A 19,695-nucleotide genomic window follows, 5' to 3' on the forward strand; every position below is an offset into this window, starting at 1 on the left:
ATGACCAATTAATTTACATTTTACCCTATAACATTTAGATAATGTAATAGTAACATTTGCTCACCTGGCTGCTTTACAGCGTTTGCTATTTCTCAGCGCAGTTGTGGTAAATATATGTGAAACGTCATACAGACATTTATGCCTGAGTTCAATGTTTTCTTGGTGACATGCTGCTCATCTTTCTGTGTGACGTCAACCCCTCGTCGGATTGGCTGTAGCTCGTGACATCATAGGAGGTCGAGTCGCGCGACAGCTCCAGATATCTATGGAAGGCCGCGGGAGCCAAAAACGCGCGAAATCTTACACGTAAACAACGTGTTGTTTGCGCGTAGAATACGTGTTGTTTGCGCGTAGAATACGTGTCGATTTTTCACACGTAAACAACACGTATTCTACGCGCAAACAACGCGTAATCTACGCGTTGTTTACGTGTGAAAATTCGCGCAATTTTGGCCCTCGTGGCAACATGACCAGTTTCAACCAGTGAGCCCGATGAGTTCCTATTGGCTCCTGGGCAGTAGGGTTAAACCATTACTGTAGGCTTAGGGGGTTCCCGTCCATTTCTAGGCTATGACACCAAAATGCAAGTAAAATGCTAAGGATCATTATTTCTGATTATTTCTTTGTGCTTTTTCCTTCTTACATGTTGGCTATAATGTAAAATACTGCAAATAAAATAACAGATTGTCTATACTTACACAAATTGCTCACCTTGTTGGCAAGCGGTTGGTGATGCATGCATTTGGCACGGTAGACCCAGGTTCGATTCCACCTTTTGCCAAGCAAGTTTTATTTTTGCTTTTGCTATCTCTGATCAGATTCCAAATATATATATATATATATATATTATGGAAGGTGGAAAAAAAGCACTTCACTGGTACTTCATAATATCTGGCAGGGTTTGCTTGTAAGTGTATATGGAGGGTTTTAAATGTCTCAGTAAAGACACGTTACTAAGCCTATTGCTTGCACATTTGGTGTATGTGCACTTGGAGATAACATTAATCAGAAAGATAACATCAGTCAGTGATATGTAAGAGCCACCCTGCACTTGTTAGAAAGACACATGGATTTTTAACCATTTCAGTGGCTTGTGGTGGGCAAGCTTCTCTCTTTTTACTATCACAGATCAGATTAGAAAAAAACATTTTCAATGCAAAAAAGAATTATGTCTAAAGTGGAAATAAAGTGCTTCACTGGTACTTAATAATGAAGTGTTTATCTGGTAGTCCTATTGTTTGTACTATAAGCACTCTTTCAGTTTGACCAATACCGTCTGTACAACAACTGCATAATGTTGTAAAGGGTGCAGGTATATATTAAATTAATAAAAAATAAGCCACTACATGGTAGTACTATGATTGTGTTTAAATGTTAAAATATTTATATATAAATTTATAACGTATACATGTTCATCAGTAGAAAAACTGTTTTTCTTTGGGAAAAATAAATGTCTTGAAAATTAATACAGACAGTTTTGTACACTTTCTTTATTGTCATCTGAACTTAGTTTAGTTAGTTTGTATTTAAAATGATGCACTGCAGCACACATAAGCATACATATATTCACATTTAGAACATCAAGAAGGGTGTGACATAAGATTTAAAAACCAAACAATCAAACATTAGCATGTAGAACACCAATGCCCGTTTTCACAGATAAGGCTTAAGGCAAAACTAAAATGAATGTTTCAGCTGTCTTAACTGAAAATAACTTGCACTGATATATCTGAAAGTATGTATTTGGAAAAATGTGTTATTAACCAACCAACCAAATTTGCATGCAAAACACCAGTAATTAAACTAAGTTATCAAAATCTTGGAAAAATAGGCAGTATTTTGTGCTCTCAAACGGTGGTGGTATGTACGCCGTCAAAGCTGAAACAACACCCACTTACTGTTTCTCAACTTTCAAATACCACTTCAACCTGAATGGATGGTCACAATTGTGTTAGGGGCGGGGCCACGCTGGGTGGCTCAAGTGCATTATCGAGTAACCATTTCAGGACCATCTAAAATATCCTGAACTCAGAAATACACAATCTTTACTCTGCAATTCAGAACTACGTAGTTTATAGTCTTTGTTGTGTATTTCTGCAAAAAAAAATTTAAACATTTATAATGTGCTCAGAAACAATTTTTTAAAATTGACTTTACAGGGACTTAAGAAAACATTCAAATTTGTAAACATGTTAAGATTAAGTAGTTTCCATCACTGTGCCACAATGAGTTGGGACCTGCAACATGGTAGGGTAGGTTCTTCGGTGCAGTCTTTGGGCCAACGCTCTACGTGCAGATCCAGTTGGGTTACTTGTTTAATAAAAACGAGAAAAATTATAGGACAACAAAGTACAGCGGCTCAGATTAAACCGTACTAGTGAGCGGAGTAATAATGTAATGTAACTCTTAAGTTAAGCTAATGTCAGCCGACCCCAAGGGGTTTAAAAAACTCCTAGGAAAACAACTCTTATAGGGGAAAAAGTAATTGGGAGAAAGAAAACCCTTGAGAGAGACCCAGACCTAGCTGATCCTAGAAAATATATACTACATATTGAATAGGCCTTCTATATTCTTAAAATGTATTGGAATTATTGTTAAAGGTTTAAATCATTTAAATTAAAAGTTAAAGTAAGTGGTTGGTTGTCACTAAGCAGAATTACGCGATCCAATAAAAAACTATACTATACGATTTAATAAGAATTAAAAAATTTAGAAATAAAGGGAAGCAGCGGGTGTTCGCTGGTCAGACATTGGCAGGGCATCACGATGATGGGAGGCCAGTAGATCATGGTGTGATGAGCTTCATGGCAGCAGGAACTGGGTCTGTCAGTCTCAGTGTCCTTGGGTTCTAGGACGAGACAGGGAAAGAGAAACAAAATCCTATTAGCATAAGTCATCACATATAATGCAAGTGTCATACGGTATAATGGATGAAAGTGTGCTCTGTTCCAGAAAAGCTAACTATTGCGGCATACGTATATTTAATAGGCGAATTATGTGAATCCTTTGTTAAAGAGATATGTCTTTAGTTTAGACTTAAATTGAACATTGTTGGGCAAAACATTCCAAAGCTTGGGACCTAAGTAGGTAAAAAGTATTTACTCTAACCATACAGTCCAAGTCTCCTTCGTGGCACTCGAATATTTATAGCTGCAAGCCTGGACCGAACAGCATTTTCCCCAATCTCCTAATTTTCTCCAACCAAATTCTGAACAATATCATAAAGTTGGGAATCTGAAAGGTGTGAATATCTCAAGACAGAAAGGTTGAACTCTCTAGGAAAGAAAAGAAAGATTTCATTGTAAGTGTATTGGCTTTTTGATGAACATGACAAAAGAAACATCTGATACAGATAACTAGGACAGCTATAATAGAGAAGCATTTAAGACAAACTCCTTTCAAAGTGTTCTATAAAACGACTTTACAATTTATACTTTTAAATATCTTAAAAGCATGCTTTAACAATACTGTAATATATATGTATTGCAAAACTATAAAAATTATAGTTCTTTATAATTTTGCTTAAAATAATAAGAAGAGTTCATGTTCCCCAAATCAGCATATTACAATGATTTTGAAGGATCTTGTGACAATGAAAACTGGAGTAATGGCTGATGAAAATTCACTGCTGTCAGATGTTGCACATATAAATGACTTTGACAGACAAAGCATTGTTTGTAAAGTTGAATTAGTTAATAAAATAATAGTCTGATTAAACAAGTCATGCTGCATGTGGTACCTGATATTGCTATGACAAACACAAGCCCACAAACAAAATAAATCGAAGTGCAGAACAAATGGTTCACACTGTAGTCACTACTAAGATAAATGATTAACTAATCAGTAGGTATAACATACTGATGTTTAGGTTTAAGTAAAAATTACTTATGCAGTTAATTATTTAATAATTAATATTACACTCTGTAAAAGCATGTGTTAATTTTTTTTACACATTTTTTGTGTTATGCGCTTTAACACATTGGGCCCTATTTTAACGATCTAAGCGCATTGTCTAAAGCGCACAGAGCAACGTCTAAATGGGCGTGTCCGAATCCACTTTTGCTAATTTAACGACGGGAAAAATGTTTTTTGCGCCGAGCGCATGGTCGAAAAGGGTAGGTCCTATTGTAATGGGAGTATTTTGGGCGTAACGTGCAGTAAACCAATGAGAGTCACAGCTCTCATCCTCTTTAAAAGCCAGTTGCGCTGGCGTTATGTCTAATCCCTATTTAGATGACGGACTTTGTAAACTGAAAAACTAAGCGGAGGAAGAAGATCCCCAGTTTAAGATTAATGTTAACAATTTCAATACAAGTGAAAAACAACACAATTATTATTTTTTTTTTAAAAAAACCTTTAAAACCCGTTTTCTTTTAGTCATGGAAGTAAAAAGCAGGCTTGTAATTGCTTTAAATGTATGGCTATCCAATATCATCAAAAAATTATTTACAAGTATGTAAGATAAGGTTTTTACTCTAAAAATACTTTATTTGTAACAAACAGGAGATAAAGAATTTACAAACGGCTCTCCTCACGTTTCAGCACTTTGGACAGCGTTTTTTTTAGCAAAGAGTTTTTTTAAGCATTACTTAAAAATGTTTCTCATCTCACCTTATCCACAGGTACAGAGTCATCATATACAATAAATCCGTGAGGTAGCATTAAAAAAAAACATTTAACAGACGCATTTGTTCAAAGCAAAGCATTTATTTACTTACCAGGCTGCAGGTGAAGCAGCTCTTTGCGCCTTCTAACGTCTCATAATTAGTCCTCATTTATGTCCAAGAGACTCAATAATAATCTTTTACATTCAATCCTTTAATCTTTCATATTTAAAAGCATTTTTGTGCTGCTGCGCATTCATGTACCTTGTGCTAAGCAAACCCGCGTTGTCCTCCCGTGTATAGGCGCATTTTACTAATGCGCTCTTTAAATAACATAAAACACTTTAGACTTTAGACCAGGTTTTTGTTGGTCAATGGCGTAGTCTATTTTAGTTGCCTCAAAATAGCAACGCGCCAACAATGCGCCTGAACACACCTCGTTTTCAGACCAGAACGCCCATGGGCACAAAAGGGGGTGCAAATGCATTTGCTATTTAAACAACGCGGCGCTAAACGTGAAAATTAGGGTGGAAACTAGCGAAAGACACTTGCGTCGCGCATTGCGCTGCATTGCGCCGGGTGTAAGATAGAGCCCATTATGTGCAGTTTCAACATATTATGTTTCACTTTGTGTTAAAATAAATAAAAGTGACAACACTTGTATTTAAAGTAACACAAAATGTGTTGTTCCAATAATAACAGAGATTTGTCTGTTTTGGGACAATGCATTTAGTCTATGTCCCAAAACTAACACTGTTTGTGTTGTTTCTAACATCAAAACAACATTTTTAATCTGTTTAGAGTGTAGAATGCAATTCTCCATATTACCATATAGAAAGTGCCCCATTTAACTCTTGTGGATATGTTATCGACTGCTGCAGTATTTTGGTCGGGGAGTTGGGAGTCATCAGATTTGGTCATGTATTGCACAAGAGTGACCATTTTCACATAGTGGTGTACTTGAGGTAGTATTCTGAAACATGATAACAGAAATAATAAATAATGATTGTCTAAATATAACACGTAAAAAACATAAGAGATTACAAACATCAATGATAAACAACTAACTTTACCATTAAGTTACACAACGCACTGATATATGACCAATAAATATCAGCATAAGATAACAACAAACTGCATAATGAAGTAAATACTACAAAACAACAATAATAAATTGAATATAGAAATACTGTATACTGTATACTGTATTGTTAATAAAGCAATAATTAAGCAGAAATGTAGCACTTTTGAAAGAATAAGCAAGTAAACATTAAACGTATTAGCCGCGATGCTAACGGCACTAATCTGCTCATAAAACATTATCAAATTTTACTCAAACAGATCTCGGTGCATCAAAGTTAACACAGCTGCGGTACATTGTAATAATCTGCATTGACGACAACAACATAGAAGAAAACTTACTTGTCACGGACTTTCACTTCCACATGAACGCTACATATGAATAACTGCATATGAATCCGCGATCTGACTGCTACTCTGGAGTTACGGTGAGTTCTTCTTCTGGTGTTTTATGGCGGTTTGGCACACCAACAAACAAGTGATTACCGCCACCTACCGATCTGTGCGTGTGGAGTGAACAGATTTGGAAAAAAGAAATACAAAAAAATTGATTCTATCTCTTGTTCTTGTGTTTTACAGGTATTTCATTACTAATGAATGTACTCTTGATTGTCTTGACTCGTTCCTAACAATACTTTAAAAGAAGTATTAACTCCCAACCATAATTCTTGTCTTTACAGTGAGTTCTTTGCTCGAAACACTGCTATACATGTCAAAACGTCACACACAGAAAACTTTAAGTTCTCAACGATACCAATTAAACCCTTAGCATTGTTATTCTGTTTTCTATCATATTGATGATAAAAAATATCCATAAAAATGCAAAAAAAAAAAATAAAGATTCCATGTTTTCAAACCCTGTCCGATTCCTTCTGTTTAAGTGTAGAAGATAAAGACTCAGGAGCTGTGCCTTTTAACATTAACCTTTTCTTAATATTAAGAAAATATGGTACCTATTAATTAATGTAAGTAATTGGCATGTGGGGGACGTGAAACATGTAGACTACGTTTGTGTGTAGAATTCTGAGCTAAAGATACGCGGATTGTCCGCTGTCGGTAGGTCAAGCAATTCTGATGAATATGAGAGTGGATGCGTGAAACCACTGACAATGAAATATTATCTACATTTTTAACATGTAAACGCGTTAAAAAGTTCTGCAGATGTGATAATTTACTGGTCTGCATGTGTGACAGACACAATAAACTTTAGGCTACACGTTCGTTTAAAAACATATTAATTTACCATATCTGTCACAGTAATGAGACTATGGAGGGTTCGGGTGAGGATATAAATTACAGAAAACCATGAGGTGACCCCAAATAGTCAAATCATCACAGACGTGCTATGAAATGAGGATCATTCAATTTTGGCCATATGGGGGACACATTATCTGATTTCACATATAGCAGCTTTCTTCAAATATATTAATATAGGCTACAGCATATTATTTGCATAGCATTATCATAATATGTGAAGAAGTAGCCTAGCTTTCAATAAATATAAAAAAATGCGTTAATAAATCCAATAACCCCCGTGACAGGGCTACATGGCCATAAGAGGTTTCTAGGCTTTGTTTCTGCATTTAAAAAGACAGAGCTGGCAATTCTGGCTACTCTTTCATTATTTTTATAATTTCTTTATTTTATTTTATGTTATTTATAAATTACTTGTGTTAATCTAATTTAATTATTAGGGCCCGAGCACACCGGGGTGTGAGGACCCTATTGTTCTTCAAGGAGTTATTAGGGCTCGAGCACCGAGGAGCAGGCCAGAATGGCCTGCACCGAAAGGTGCGAAGCCCTATTGTTTTTGCTCGGATTATTATTTTTATTATTATTATTATTTTTTTTTTTTTTTTTTTTTTTTTTTACACTTTTGGACTTTTTGGGTGCCTTAACATACTCGAAAACTCTTGTAACTTGGCACAGACGTCAGAGTCGTCCGTCATCGCAGAAATCCAAAGGCTGGAACACGGGCGTGGCACGGGGGCTCTATAGCGCCCCCTGTAATGCAACGCACATGTACGAGACTTGGTACGCTTATAGATCTCATCGACCCGAACAACTTTCGCCCTCTAACATTTAAGCTCCGCCCAACAGGAAGTCGGCTATTTTGGTTTGTTTAAAAAATGCATGCATTGAACTTTTAAATACTCCTCCTAGTGGATTCATGGGATTGACACCAAACGTGGTGATCATGATGCCGAGACATTGTACTTGCTAAATTGCGAAGGGATTTTTGATATCTTGAACGGTTCTGCCATGGCGAGATGACGAATTTATGGCGAATTCAGAGAAACAGGAAGTGTCTAATATCTAAGGCAAAAAATGTCTTATTGTGATGACACGCGGTGTGTTTGTTCGTCTGAAGAATCCGATCGCAATGATGTGCCTATTGTGACTCCCGGGTATAGCGCCACCACCAGGCGCCAGGAAGTGCGTCAGTCACAAAGCTGGATTTTTTTTGACAGTTCTATGCTATGTTCTTTTAAATACTCCTTCTAGAAAAATCATGCAATTGACACCAAAAGTGGTCAACATGAAGCCGAGAGATTGCAGATGATAAATTGCGAAGGGATTTTTGATATCTCAAACGCTGTTCCCATGGCAACGCATCAAACTTTACTTTCATTTTAAAGGCATATTTAAGCCTTTTAGTTGACGCCGATGTTCTTTTAAATACTCCTTCTAGAATATTCATGCGATTGACTCCAGAAGTGGTCTACATGATGCCGAGACATTGTAGATGATAAATTGCGAAGGGATTTTTGATATGTCAAACGCTGTTCCCATGGCAACGTGTCAAACTTTACTTTCATTTTAAAGGCTTATTTAAGCCTTTAAGTTCACACCGATGTTCTTTTAAATACTCCTTCTAGAATATTCATGAGATTGACACCAGAAGTGGTCAACATGATGCCGAGACATAGTAGATGATAAATTGCGAAGGGATTTTTGATATCTCGAACGCTGTTCCCATGGCAACGCCCCAAACTTTACTTTCATTTTAAAGGCTTATTTAAGCCTTTCAGTTGACGCCGATGTTCTTTTAAATACTCCTTCTAGAATATTCATGCGATTGACTCCAGAAGTGGTCTACATGATGCCGAGACATAGTAGATGATAAATTGCGAAGGGATTTTTGATATCTCGAACGCTGTTCCCATGGCAACGTGTCAAACTTTACTTTCATTTTAAAGGCTTATTTAAGCCTTTAAGTTCACACTGATGTTCTTTTAAATACTCCTTCTAGGATATTCATGCGATTGACACCAAAAGTGGTCAACATGATGCCGAGGCATAGTAGATGATAAATTGCGAAGGGATTTTTTATATCTCGAACGCTGTTCCCATGGCAACGTGTCAAACTTTACTTTCATTTTTAAGGCATATTTAAGCCTTTCAGTTGACGCCGATGTTCCTTTAAATACTCCTTCTAGGATATTCATGCGATTGACACCAAAAGTGGTCTACATGATGCCGAGACATTGTAGATGATAAATTGTGAAGGGATTTTTGATATCTCGAACGCTGTTCCCATGGCAACGTGTCAAACTTTACTTTCATTTTAAAGGCATATTTAAGCCTTACAGTTGCATGCAGTGAACTTTTATATACTCCTTCTAGAATAATCATGCAATTGACACCAAAAGTGGTCAACATGAAGCCGAGATATTGTAGATGATAAATTGTGAAGGGATTTTTGATATCTCAAACGCTGTTCCCATGGCAATGCGTCAAAGTTTACTTTCATTTTAAAGGCATATTTAAGCCTTTCAGTTGACGCCGATGTTCCTTTAAATACTCCTTCTAGGATATTCATGCGATTAACACCAGAAGTGGTCAACATGATGCTGAGACATTGTAGATGATAAATTGCGAAGGGATTTTTGATATCTCGAACGTTGTTCCCATGGCAACGCCACAAACTTTCCTTTTATTTCAGGCATATTTAAGGCTCTTGGCGTGAGTAGATTAACCTTAAAGTTGGCACACACATCAGAGTTGTCGGCTGTTAAGTGTGCACAAAAATGTCAGACATAGGCGTGTCTCTTAAGTGGCTCAAAGTGCCCCCGTTTGTCTAAAATGTGGGGTTTCTTTTACCTACAGTCCCCAAATGGCTCTGTAACAACATTAAATAGCCCACTGATATTTACCCACTTGATGCGCTTGCCCACCGTGCATCGTTTTCTCGGACGCACCGTGTAGCGGTAAAAAAACGTGCGAGGGCCCGCCATTGCTGCTTGCAGCTATATTTTTAGGGCCCGAGCACCGAGGAGCAGGCCAGAATGGCCTGCACCGAATGGTGCGAAGCCCTATTGTTTTTGCTCGGATTATTAGGGCTCGAGCACCGAGGAGCAGGCCAGAATGGCCTGCACCGAAAGGTGCGAAGCCCTATTGTTTTTGCTCGGATTTATTATTATTATTATTTTTTTTTTTTTTTTTTTTTTTTTACGTTTCAGGGCAATTTGGGGGCCTTAACATACTCAAAAACTCTTGAAAATTGGCAGAGATGTCAGAGTCGTCGGCCATTAGGACCCGGCAAAGGCTGGAATTCGGGCGTGGTAAGGGAGCTCTGTAGCGCCCCCTGTAATGCAAAAACAAACATTGGGGCACAGATCGGGCAAAAATTTACGCACATGTACGAGACTTGGTACGCATATAGATCTCATCGACCCGAACAACTTTCACCCTCTAACATTTAAGCTCCGCCCAACAGGAAGTCGGCTATTTTGGATTGTTTAAAAAATGCATGCATTGAACTTTTAAATACTCCTCCTAGAGGATGCATGCGATTGACACCAAACGTGGTAAACATGATGCTGAGACATTGGACTTGCTAAATTGCGAAGGGATTTTTGATATCTCGAACGGTTCTGCCATGGCGAGGCGACGAATTTATGGTGAATTCAGAGAAACAGGAAGTGTCTAATATCTAAGGCAAAAAATGTCTTATTGTGATGCCACGCGGGGTGTTTGTTCGTCTGAAGATTCCGATCGCATCGATGTGCCTATTGTGACTCCCGGGTATAGCGCCACCACCAGGCGCCAGGAAGTGTGTCAGTCACAAAGCTGGATTTTTTTGACAGTTCCATGCGATGTTCTTTTAAATACTCCTTCTAGGATTTTCATGCGATTGACACAAGAAGTGGTCAACATGATGCCGAGACATTGTAGATGATAAATTGCGAAGGGATTTTTGATATCTCGAACGCTGTTCCCATGGCAACCTGTCAAACTTTACTTTCATTTTAAAGGCATATTTAAGCCTTACAGTTCCATGCGATGTTCTTTTAAATACTCCTTCTAGGATTTTCATGCGATTGACACCAAAAGTGGTCAACATGATGCCGAGACATTGTAGATGATAAATTGCGAAGGGATTTTTGATATCTCGAACGTTGTTTCTATGGCAACGCGTCAAATTTTACTTTCATTTTAAAGGCTTATTTAAACCTGACAGTTGCATGCGATGTTCTTTTATATACTCCTTCTAGGGAAATAATGTGATTCACCCCAGAAGTGGTCAACATGATGCCGAGATATTGTAGATGATAAATTGCGAAGGGATTTTTGATATCTCAGACGCTGTTCCCATGGCAACGCGTCAAACTTTACTTTCATTTTAAAGGCATATTTAAGCCTTTCAGTTGACGCCGATGTTCTTTTAAATACTCCTTCTAGAATATTCATGCGATTGACTCCAGAAGTGGTGTACATGATGCCGAGACATTGTAGATGATAGATTGTGAAGGGATTTTTGATATCTCGAAAGCTGTTCCCATGGCAACGCGTCAAACTTTACTTTCATTTTAAAGGCATATTTAAGCCTTACAGTTGTATGCAGTTAACTTTTAAATACTCCTTCTAGAATAATCATGCAATTGACACCAAAAGTGGTCAACATGATGCCGAGACATTGTAGATGATAAATTGCGAAGGGATTTTTTATATCTCAAACGCTGTTCCCATGGCAATGCGTCAAAGTTTACTTTCATTTTAAAGGCATATTTAAGTCTCTCAGTTGACGCCGATGTTCCTTTAAATACTCCTTCTAGGATATTCATGTGGTTAACACCAGAAGTGGTCAACATGATGCCGAGACATTGTAACTGATAAATTGCGAAGGTAATTTTGACACATCGAACGCTGTTCCCATGGCAACGCGTCAAACTTACTTTTATTTCAGGCATATTTCAGGCTCTTGGCAGCGTAGATTAACTTTAAATTTGGCACACACATCTGATTTGTCGGCTGTTAAGTGTTGACAAAAACGTCAGATAAAGGCGTGTCTATTTAGTGACTGACTAGCGCCCCCGTTTGTCTAAAATATGGGGTTTCTTTAACCTACTGTACCTAAATGGGTCAGTAGCAACATGAAATAGTACACTGATATATACCCACTTGATGCACATGCCCACCGTGCATCGTTTTCTCGGAGGCACCGGGTAGCGGTAAACAAACGTGCGAGGGCCCGCCATCGCTGCTTGCAGCTATATTTAGGGCTCGAGCACCGAGGAGCAGGCCAGAATGGCCTGCACCGAAAGGTGCGAAGCCCTATTGTTTTTGCTCGGATTTATTTTTTTTTATTTTTTATTTTTTTTATTTTTTTTTTACGTTTCAGGGCAATTTGGGGGCCTTAACATACTCAAAAACTCTTGAAAATTGGCAGAGATGTCAGAGTCGTCGGCCATTAGGACCCGGTAAAGGCTGTAATTCGGGCGTGGTAAGGGAGCTCTGTAGCGCCCCCTGTAATGCAAAAACAAAAATTGGGTCACAGATCGGGCAAAAATTTATGCACATGTACGAGAGTTGGTACGCATATAGATCTCATCGACCCGAACAACTTTCGCCCTCTAACATTTAAGCTCCGCCCAACAGGAAGTCGGCCATTTTGGATTGTTTAAAAAATGCATGCATTGAACTTTTAAATACTCCTCCTAGAGGATGCATGCGATTGACACCAAACGTGGTGAACATGATGTCGAGACATTGGACTTGCTAAATTGCGAAGGGATTTTTGATATCTCGAACGGTGTTGCCATGGCGAGGCGACAAATTTATGGCGAATTCAGAGAAACAGGAAGTGTCTAATATCTAAGGCAAAAAATGTCTTATTGTGATGACACGCGGGGTGTTTGTTCGTCTGAAGATTCCGATCGCATCGATGTGCCTATTGTGACTCCCGGGTATAGCGCCACCACCAGGCGCCAGGAAGTGTGTCAGTCATAATGGTGGATTTTTTTGACAGTATCATGCGATGTTCTTTTAAATACTCCTCCTAGGATTTTCATGCGCTTGACACGAGAAGTGGTCAACATGATGCCAAGACATTGTAGATGATAAATTGCGAAGGGATTTTTGATATCTCAAACGCTGTTCCCATGGCAACCTGTCAAAATTTTACTTTCATTTTTAAGGCATATTTAAACCTTACAGCTGCATGCGGTAAACTTTTAAATACTCCTCCTGAGTAAATAATGTGATTGACTCCAGAAGTGGTCAACATAATGCTGAGACATTGTAGATGATAAATTGCGAAGGGATTTTTGAAATCTCAAAGGCTGTTCCCATGGCAACGTGTCAAACTTTACTTTCATTTTAAAGGCATATTGAAGCCTTTCAGTTGACGCCGATGTTCTTTAAAATACTCCTTCTAGAATATGCATGCGATTGACACCAGAAGTGGTTTACATGATGCCGAGACATTGTAGATGATAAATTGCGAAGGGATTTTTGATATCTCGAACGCTGTTCCCATGGCAACGTGTCAAACTTTACTTTAATTTCAGGCATGTTTAAGGCTCTTGGCGTGCTTAGTTGAACTTTAAAGTTGGCACACACATCAGAGTTTTCGGCTGTTAAGTGTTGACAAAAAGGTCAGACATAGGCGTGTCTCTTAAGTGGCTCACTAGTGCCCCCGTTTGTTTAAAATGTGGGGTTTCTTTTACCTACAGTCCCCAAATGGGTCAGTAACAACATTAAATAGCCCAATGATATTTACCCACTTGATGCCCTTGCCCACCGTGCATCGTTTTCTCGGACGCACCGTGTAGCGGTAAAAAAACGTGCGAGGGCCCGCCATTGCTGCTTGCAGCTATATTTATTTTTTTATTTTTTTTTTTTTTTATTTTTTATTTTTTAACAGTTTTGGGCACTTTGGGTGCCTTAACATACTCGAAAACTCTTGAAATTTGGCACAGACGTCAGAGTCGTCTGTCATTGCGAACGGGCAAAGGCTGGAACACGGGCCTGGCAAAGGGGCTCTGTAGCGCCCCCTGTAATGCAACAGAAAACATTGGTGCACAGATCGGACAAACATGTACCCACATGTACGGGAGTTGGTACGCATATAGAACTCATCGACCCGAACAACTTTCACCCTCTAACATTTAAGCTCCGCCCAACAGGAAGTCGGCTATTTTGGATTGTTTAAAAAATGCATGCGGTGAACTTTTAAATACTCCTCCTAGGGGATTCATGCGAATGACACCAAATGTGGTGATCATGATGTCGAGACATTGTACTTGCTAAATTGCGAAGGGATTTTTGATATCTCGAACGGTTCTGCCATGGCGAGGCGACAAAGTTGTGGCGAAATCAGAGAAACAGGAAGTGTCTAATATCTAAGGTAAAAAATGTCTTATTGTGATGCCATGCGGGTAGTTTGTTCGTCTGAAGATTCCGATCACATCGATGTGCCTATTGTGACTCCCGGGTATAGCGCCACCACCAGGCGCCAGGAAGTGTGTCAGTCATGAACTGTTAAATACTACTCCTAGGTAATTCATACGATTGACACCAAACGTGGTGAACATGATGCTGAGACATTGGACTTGCTAAATTGCGAAGGGATTTTTTATATCTCAAACGGTGTTGCCATGACGAGGCGACAAATTTATGGCGAATTCAATGAAACAGGAAGTGTCTAATATCTAAAGCAAAAAATGTCTTATTGGGATGAAACGCAGTGTGTATGTTCGGCCAAGGATTCCGATCGCATCGATGTGCCTATTTTGAGTCTCGGGTATAGCGCCACCAACAGGCACCAGGAAGTGTGGCAGTCACAAAAGGTGGATTTCTTGACAGTTGCATATGGTGAACTTTTAAATACTCCTCCTAGGATTTTCATGCGATTGACACCAAAAGCGGTCAACACGATGCTGAGACATTGTAGATGATAAATTGCGAAGGGATTTTTGATATCTCGAACGCTGTTCCCATGGCAACACGTCAAACTTTACTTTCATTTTCAGGCATATTTAAGGTCTTGGCGTGCACTTTGGGTGCCTTAACATGCTCGAAAACATCGGAAATTTGGCACAGATGTCAAAGTCACGTGCCACTAGGCTCATGCAAAGGCTGAAATATGGGTGTGGCAAGGGAGCTCTGTAGCGCCCCCTGTAATGCAAAAACAAACTTTGGGGCACAGATCGAGCAAACATGTACGCACATGTACGAGAGTTGGTACGCATATAGATCTCATCGACTTGAATAACTTTCGCACTCAAACATTTTAGCTCCGCCCAACAGGAAGTCGGCTATTTTGTATTGTTTCAAAAATGCATGTGGTGAACTTTTAAATACTCCTCCTAGAGGATTCATGGGATTGACACCAAACGTGGTGAACGTGATGTCGAGACATTGTACTTGCTAAATTGCGAAGGGATTTTTGATATCTCGAACGGTGCTGCCGTGGCGAGTCGACAAATTTGTGGCGAATTCAGAGAAACAGGAAGTGTCTAATATCTAAGGCAAAAAAATTCTTATTGTGATGCCAAGGGGGGTGTTTGTTCGCCTGAAGATTCCGATCGCAACGATGTGCCTATTGTGAGTCTCGGGTATAGCGCCACCACCAGGCGCCAGGAAGTCTGTCAGTCACAAAGGTGGATTTTTTTGACAGTTCCATCCGATGTTCTTTTAAATACTCCTTCTAGGATATTCATGCGATTGACACCAAAAGTGGTCAACATGATGCTGAGACATTGCAGATGATAAATTGCGAAGGGATTTTTGATATCTCAAACGCTGTTCCCATGGCAACGCGTCAAATTTTACTTTCATTTTAAAGGCATTTTAAAGCCTTTCGGTTGACGCCGATGTTCCTTTAAATACTCCCTCTAGAATAATCATGCAATTGACACCAAAAGTGGTCAACATGAAGCCGAGACATTGGACTTGCTAAATTGCGAAGGGATTTTTGATATCTCGAACGGTTCTGCCATGGCGAGGCGACAAAGTTGTGGCGAAATCAGAGAAACAGGAAGTGTCTAATATCTAGGGCAAAAAATGTCTTATTGTGATGACACACGGGGTGTTTGTTCGTCTGAAGATTCTGATCGCATCGATGTGCCTATTGTGACTCCCGGGTATAGCGCCACCACCAGGCGCCAGGAAGTGTGGCAGTCACAAAGCTGGATTTTTTTGACAGTTCCATGCAATGTTCTTTTAAATACTCCTTCTAGGATTTTCATGAGATTGACACCAGAAGTGGTCAACATGATGCCGAGACATTGTAGATGATAAATTGCGAAGGGATTTTTGATATCTCGAACGCTGTTCCCATGGCAACGCGTCAAACTTTACTTTCATTTTAAAGGCATATTTAAGCCTTTCTGTTGCATGCAGGAAACTTTTAAATACTCCTTCTAGGATTTTCATGAGATTGACACCAGAAGTGGTCAACATGATGCCAAGACATTGTAGATGATAAATTGCGAAGGGATTTTTGATATCTCGAACGCTGTTCCCATGGCAACGCGTCAAACTTTACTTTCATTTTAAAGGCATATTTAAGCCTTTCAGTTGACGCCAATGTTCTTTTAAATACTCCTTCTAGAATATTCATGAGATTGACACCAGAAGTGGTCAACATGATGCCGAGACATTGTAGATGATACATTGCGAAGGGATTTTTGATATCTCGAACGCTGTTCCCATGGCAACGCCCCAAACTTTACATTTATTTCAGGCATATTTAGGACTCTTGGCGTGCTTAGATTAACCTAAAAGTCGGCACAAACATCAGAGTTGTCGGCTGTTCAGAGTGGACAAATAGGTCAGACAAAGGCGTGTCTCTTTAGTGGCTCACTAGCACCCCCGTTTGTCTAAAATGTGGGGTTTTTCTTTTACCTACAGTCCCCAAATGGCTCAGTAACAACATTAAATAGCCCACTGATGTTTACCCACTTGATGCCCTTGCGCCGTCGTTTTCTCGGACGCATCGTGTAGCGGTAAAAAAACGTGCGAGGGCCCGCCATTGCTGCTTGCAGCTATATTTTTTTTTTTTTTTTTTTTTTTAACACTTTTGGCCATTTTGGGTGCCTAAACATACTCGAAAACTCTTGCAATTTGGCACACACGTCAAAGTCGTCCGTCATTGCGACCGGGCAAAGGCTGGAACACGGGCGTGGCACGGGGGCTCTGTAGCGCCCCCTGTAATGCAAAAACAAACATTGTTGCGCAGTTCGGGCAAACATGTACGCACATGTACGAGAGTTGGTACGCATATAGATCTCATCGACCCGAACAACTTTCGCCCTCTAACATTTAAGCTCCGCCCAACAGGAAGTCGGCTATTTTGGATTGTTTAAAAAATGCATGCGTTGAACTTTTAAATACTCCTCCTAGAGGATGCATGCGATTGACACCAAACGTGGTGAACATGATGTCGAGACATTGGACTTGCTAAATTGCGAAGGGATTTTTGATATCTCGAACGGTGTTGCCATGGCGAGGCGACAAATTTATGGCGACATCAGAGAAACAGGAAGTGTCTAATATCAAAGGCAAAAAATGTCTTATTGTGATGACACGCGGTGTGTTTGTTCGTCTGAAGATTCCGATCGCATCGATGTGCCTATTGTGACTCTCGGGTATAACGCCACCACCAGGCGCCAGGAAGTGTGTCAGTCACAAAGGTGGATTTTTTTTGACAGTTCCATGCGATGTTCTTTTAAATACTCCTCCTACAATGTTTATGCGATTGACACCAAAAGTGGTCAACATGATGCCAAGACATTGTAGATGATAAATTGCGAAGGGATTTTTGATATCTCGAACGCTGTTCCCATGGCAACCTGTCAAACTTTACTTTCATTTTTAAGGAATATTTAAACCTTACAGCTGCATGCGGTAAACTTTTAAATACTCCTCCTGGAGAAATAATGTGATTGACTCCAGAAGTGGTCAACATAATGCTGAGACATTGTAGATGATAAATTGCGAAGGGATTTTTGATATCTCGAACGCTGTTCCCATGGCAAAGCGTCAGATTTTACTTTCATTTTAAAGGCATTTTAAAGCCTTTCAGTTGACGCCGATGTTCCTTTAAATACTCCCTCTAGAATAATCATGCAATTGACACCAAAAGTGGTCAACATGAAGCCGAGACATTGGACTTGCTAAATTGCGAAGGGATTTTTGATATCTCGAACGGTTCTGCCATGGCGAGGCGACAAAGTTGTGGCGAAATCAGAGAAACAGGAAGTGTCTAATATCTAGGGCAAAAAATGTCTTATTGTGATGACACACGGGGTGTTTGTTCGTCTGAAGATTCTGATCGCATCGATGTGCCTATTGTGACTCCCGGGTATAGCGCCACCACCAGGCGCCAGGAAGTGTGGCAGTCACAAAGCTGGATTTTTTTGACAGTTCCATGCAATGTTCTTTTAAATACTCCTTCTAGGATTTTCATGAGATTGACACCAGAAGTGGTCAACATGATGCCGAGACATTGTAGATGATAAATTGCGAAGGGATTTTTGATATCTCGAACGCTGTTCCCATGGCAACGCGTCAAACTTTACTTTCATTTTAAAGGCATATTTAAGCCTTTCTGTTGCATGCAGGAAACTTTTAAATACTCCTTCTAGGATTTTCATGAGATTGACACCAGAAGTGGTCAACATGATGCCAAGACATTGTAGATGATAAATTGCGAAGGGATTTTTGATATCTCGAACGCTGTTCCCATGGCAACGCGTCAAACTTTACTTTCATTTTAAAGGCATATTTAAGCCTTTCAGTTGACGCCAATGTTCTTTTAAATACTCCTTCTAGAATATTCATGAGATTGACACCAGAAGTGGTCAACATGATGCCGAGACATTGTAGATGATACATTGCGAAGGGATTTTTGATATCTCGAACGCTGTTCCCATGGCAACGCCCCAAACTTTACATTTATTTCAGGCATATTTAGGACTCTTGGCGTGCTTAGATTAACCTAAAAGTCGGCACAAACATCAGAGTTGTCGGCTGTTCAGAGTGGACAAATAGGTCAGACAAAGGCGTGTCTCTTTAGTGGCTCACTAGCACCCCCGTTTGTCTAAAATGTGGGGTTTTTCTTTTACCTACAGTCCCCAAATGGCTCAGTAACAACATTAAATAGCCCACTGATGTTTACCCACTTGATGCCCTTGCGCCGTCGTTTTCTCGGACGCATCGTGTAGCGGTAAAAAAACGTGCGAGGGCCCGCCATTGCTGCTTGCAGCTATATTTTTTTTTTTTTTTTTTTTTTTTAACACTTTTGGCCATTTTGGGTGCCTAAACATACTCGAAAACTCTTGCAATTTGGCACACACGTCAAAGTCGTCCGTCATTGCGACCGGGCAAAGGCTGGAACACGGGCGTGGCACGGGGGCTCTGTAGCGCCCCCTGTAATGCAAAAACAAACATTGTTGCGCAGTTCGGGCAAACATGTACGCACATGTACGAGAGTTGGTACGCATATAGATCTCATCGACCCGAACAACTTTCGCCCTCTAACATTTAAGCTCCGCCCAACAGGAAGTCGGCTATTTTGGATTGTTTAAAAAATGCATGCGTTGAACTTTTAAATACTCCTCCTAGAGGATGCATGCGATTGACACCAAACGTGGTGAACATGATGTCGAGACATTGGACTTGCTAAATTGCGAAGGGATTTTTGATATCTCGAACGGTGTTGCCATGGCGAGGCGACAAATTTATGGCGACATCAGAGAAACAGGAAGTGTCTAATATCAAA

At 39.7% G+C, this 19,695-nt stretch overlaps 1 long non-coding RNA gene across 2 annotated transcripts; it reads right to left on the reverse strand.

Annotated features, from left to right (window-relative positions):
- Positions 1-1,485: 1,485 nt before the first annotated feature.
- On the reverse strand, positions 1,486-7,603 carry LOC135745490 (uncharacterized). 2 transcript variants are annotated; one of them, XR_012338059.1, is made up of 4 exons: positions 6,027-7,603; positions 5,433-5,577; positions 3,103-3,275; positions 1,486-2,848 (listed from the first exon to the last, which is right to left on the reverse strand). It is a non-coding gene; the product is annotated as an uncharacterized lncRNA (long non-coding RNA). The 2 variants fall into 2 exon arrangements; XR_010531267.2 differs by having other exon boundaries at positions 3,109-3,275; positions 6,027-7,597.
- Between the last annotated feature and the right edge of the window lie 12,092 nt (positions 7,604-19,695).

Source organism: Paramisgurnus dabryanus, chromosome 12 (assembly GCF_030506205.2).
Source record: "Paramisgurnus dabryanus chromosome 12, PD_genome_1.1, whole genome shotgun sequence".
Lineage (NCBI taxonomy): Eukaryota > Metazoa > Chordata > Actinopteri > Cypriniformes > Cobitidae > Paramisgurnus > Paramisgurnus dabryanus.